This window comes from Cryptomeria japonica, chromosome 6 (genome assembly GCF_030272615.1).
Source record: "Cryptomeria japonica chromosome 6, Sugi_1.0, whole genome shotgun sequence".
In the NCBI taxonomy this organism is placed as follows: domain Eukaryota; kingdom Viridiplantae; phylum Streptophyta; class Pinopsida; order Cupressales; family Cupressaceae; genus Cryptomeria; species Cryptomeria japonica.
In genome coordinates, this window is record NC_081410.1 from 342,256,302 (window position 1) to 342,261,118 (window position 4,817).

Sequence of the window (4,817 nt, forward strand, 5' to 3'; positions counted from 1 at the left end):
TTCTTTTATTTCTTCGACTGGCAAGGATTAAGCTACATGTATGGTGTGTTGAGCTTCTTATGTTCCAATGTTTACTGGTTGTGTAGGTTCAATCAGCATTGATGATCGCTCTTGAATGTGATCAAGCAAAATGTCAAGTATCTCACCTTCAGGCGCCTCAGAGAGGTTTTCACCATTAGGTGCATCCATTATTTTTACTATTTTTTATTCTAACATTGCCACAGTGTGGTTTTCACCATCAAAACTTATTTTTCTTTTTTTAATTTTTGTGACTAAGATACTTGACATCTGTTGTTGTCATGTTCTCACTTTGTTCACTGGAGGAAGAGTCCATTTGTTCAACTGCATTAAGATAATAGGCTAATTTATAGTCATTGGCAAAGGTAGGTATATTCAAAGGTTGACCTTGGAGAGTATATTCAATAAGCTTGGGATGTACCAAGGATAAAGATTTAATAGGTTTAAGAGAATTAACGGTATTTCCATCACAACCTTGGACTGACAAGTCAAGTTCTAGAAGACTACCTTACGTAAGCGTCTCAAAACCCAGAAGAGTTAGAACATGAATATCAAAGTTTACGTTAGTATTTAGGGAACCTAACCCAAGACCTACCACTAGCACCATCTTCTACTTTGGACTAAACTATATATTGTGGTTCAATAGTAACAGGTTCAGCAAACAAAATTTTGACATTCATGATGAAGTAGTCATAGTTTGGTGTCGAATAGGTAATGTCATAAATAGATCTTATTTCAGAGTGATCAGAGTTAGAAGATGAAGCCTCTGACTCTTCTTCAAGTGGCTTAGTAAAAGTATGTATAGTATCAATATCTGCATCTTTGATGTTGCAAGTTCCTTCATGATTTGGTTCAATGATCACTTATAGTTGATATACCTGTTAACATTACCTTGATGACTTTGTTAGTCTCTGTCGTCTTTTCCATTCAGCTTCCTCTGGACTAATGACTGGCCCTACTTCTATCGCCTCCAATTCTTCATTTGTAGTCCCATACCTAATTTTCTCTATCTCATTAGAGGGAGATATAGTAGGTGATGAATTTTCTTGTGCTCTTTCTTCTTTTAGGTGTTGTTCATAGTCTTCTTGTCTTTTTAGTCTGATTTCGTCTATTTCCTTTTGTATTTTTAAGTGCACTATCTCTTGTGCTTCATCTATGATATCACTAGGTTCTTCAAGAGTTTTTTTAGTAGATGCATCTGACAAAGGTTCAGGACCCCATTCATACTCATTTGAGACAGTTTCTTAATCATCTACTTGCATTCTTCATGTGTATGTGACCAGAATGTTTAGTGGTGCAAATAATTCTTTAATTCCTTCCATTTTTTCTCTCATATCTTTTGGGATTTCTACTCCTTGTAGTGTCACTACTGATATAGTTGGAACTTGATTACAAGCTACTTCTTCTCTCTTGATTGCCAGTTCTTCTTGTTTCTTTTCATACTCTTCCTGATTTTGTTGAGTATTTACTTTCTATGATGTTCAAGGTAGTATATTTTTCCTCCACTTAGACTGATGATGAGAAGTAGGTTTATGATCTGATGACTCCTCTAAATGGTATCCAAGTCCATCTTTATCATTTGTACACATAGTTTATAGCTTAATAGGTTCAACAATTCCTTCTTGACACTTTCCCAAAGGACCGATACCTGAATATCTCATGCATTGAATCATCTTATAGCCTGGACCATATTGTTTAGGGGAAATCTCACAGTGTTGTACTTCTTTGTTTTCACTATCTTCTTTGAAAAGCCATTTGAGAATAGCCTCCTCTTCTGTTTCATCTACAAGGGAAGTAGAGGACTATACAAAAATACCATCATAAATGACTTTTGGAGTTGAATTTTGTGGCTTCATAGCCTCAGATGGTTTTCCAAACTGTCTTGGCGATGGAGGAAGAGATATTAGTGAAAGTACAGGTTCTATCTTATATCCATCAATGCCTGTACCTGTGATTTTCAACTTCTTTTCTAAGTCTTTCATCAAAGTTTCTAAATTTTCAGCTATAGAGATTGCTCTGTTATGAGGAACAAAGGTATAAGTACACTAGTTCAATGCATTATAGGTGTAACTTGTATCAACGAGAATACTAACTTCAACTATATTATAAGGAAATTTCAAGCATTGATGATAGGTAGATGGTATTGGTTGCATTTCATGAATCCATGGCCTGCCTAGCGAAATGTTGTATGAAAGAGGAAGGTCAAGCACCTAAAAAATAACATCTCTCTCCACAGGTCCTACCCTGATCAGTAATAGTACCAAACCTTTAGAGGTTCTTTCTTCTTCATCATAAGCTTTGATTATTATTTTCTTTGTTGGATCAATGACATGTTCATAAAATTCCAACTGTGTTACTAAATTGTAGGTACAAATATTCAACCCAGTGCCTCCATCTATCAAAACTTGTTTGACTTGGTGTTTATGGATCATAGCTTTGATGTGTAATGGTTGGTTATGTGGGTGATTCAGAGAATTTTCATCTTCTTCAAAGAAGGTGAGATAATGAGGTGAATTCAGGTGACCCACCATAGATTGAAACCGATCTACATCTAAATCTTTGGGGACATTAGTAGTGAGAAAATATTTGTCTAGGATCTCTCTATGAGCATAAGAGATCTTAAGTAGTTCAAAAATGGAGATTTGAGCTGTGGTTCATTTTAATTTCTTGACAATACTATAACCGGGAGAGGATGATGAAGCCAACTACTTAGATTTAGACGTGATCATATCTGATTGTCTATTTGAAGAAGTCAGTAGGTTTGGTGTTGTTTGATCAGGAGTTGAGGAACTAGCTCCTTTTAGAGTAACCTTCTTTTGAGTGTGGGTTACATCATTTGTAGTTTGCATTTTATGTTGTTTAGCTTTGACTATGATCATGTTGCAATACTCATATTGGGAAGATTCAATCATGTTGATCACATTGTCATTGTTGGTGTAGGTTTAATTGACTTTGGCCCCTCCCTTGGATTTTGAGGAATCACCTTGTTCATAAGAAGGTAAAGGATCTTTAAAATCTTTGTGATCAGCATTAGTCATGTGGTTTCCAACAATAATTTTGCTAGCATCGATGAGGTCTTGAATCTCGTGTTTGAGTTTCATGCAATTTTTTTAATGTATGACCCTTGTTTCGATGATATTCATAGTACTCATTTTCCCTCCACCATTTGGGTTTAACTTCTGGATCATATGGTCTAGAGTTGTTTGGTAATGTGATCAGTTAGTTTGCCAATAGAGTCTTAAGAGCTAATTCAAACGATTCTTCCAAAAGATTTAAATCGTGTTTAGGTTCTGAAAGCCAAGGATTCTCTTTAAACCACTCTTTTGATTTCTTTGGAGGGTTTTTCCCGCAGTTTCAACTACTTTAAGGGCTTGTGTGTCACTAGCCAGATTAAATATTGTGGGTTTTGGTTTTGGTTTAATAGTATCTACCACTCCATCATAAACAACATTTATGTTTATCTTTGTTGTATTTTTAGTATTTGTTCTTTCTTTGGAACTAGAACCTTGTTGTGTTTCTTTCCAAAGTGATATATCTCCTTTCTTTATAAGCACATCTTCCATTCTGAGGGTACTATCTACCTTTTTGTTGAATGAAGGGTAAACTTGCATTTGGATATTATATTTTAATTCAGGGATCAAGTTATTCACAAAAAAGTCCATCTTCTCAGAATCTGGGATAGGTCATGAATATCTAGAGAACATCTTTCTCCAACTTTGAAGAAAAGTGAGAAAAGGTTCTCCTATTTTCTGTTTGGTATTGCAAAGCTCGATCATAGTGACTAGATGATGAATTTTATAGGAGTATTGTTGGAGAAACAATTTGACTAATTCCTCAAAATATTTAATTCCCATAGGTAGGCCTTTAAACCATTCCATAGCTTGTCCTCCTAAACTCCTCAAGAAAAGGCGCATGAGATATGTTTATTTGTGCATCAACTCCATACATAAAGCACAAAATTATCTAGCATGGTTTTGAGGATCTACATTACCATCATATTTATCAAACTTAGGAATCTCCACTCTTGAAGGAAATGGAGGCATCTGAAGGTTTTTATCAAATGGGAATGGGAAGATCGTGTCTAAAGAATATTGCATAGATGATTTATCCTTGTTTTTCTTTTCTTTGATTTTAGTTTGTAACGCTTGTAATTATTTGTTTACCAATGCTAATGGTGTCTCTTCCTCTTTAGAGACAAGGGTTTCAATGTTATAATCAGTGGGAAGTTTAGGGCCTTGTTTTGCTAGCTCTAGAAAATGCTCTTCTTTTTCTCTAGCCATGATGATTTTCATCATTTTTTGAAAATATTTATCATTTTGACAGCTATTTATAATAGATTTTGTAGGTTTGGAAGCTTCAGATTCACTAGATGAGGAATCATTGTCATTAGCATGGGTTTTGATATTGTCATAAGTATCGTGTTTAGCAACTTCTCTTTCTTGCTTTTCTCTAGATGTTGTGGGAGATAAGGGTTGATCAAAATTTGGTATACTTGATGACGAGGGTTTGTCAGAGATGGGGTCTTCTACAAAGAATGGATTATTTTGTAATGAAAAGGATGGTCCTTTACCTTTGGTATCTTTCTTGTGAGAACTTCTGGTTTGAATAGGCATTTATAATTGATGTGGCTGAGAGCTAGATGTGATGCAGAAGTCAAGATCAAATTGAAGCTAGTTGTTTGTTTGACGTAATGATTTGAGAGAAGTGACTAAGACTCAGTCTAGTTTCATGAATGATCTATCATTTATAAGACATGATCTAAGTAACTTAGGTTGATTTAGTTTGATAAGTAGTTGATT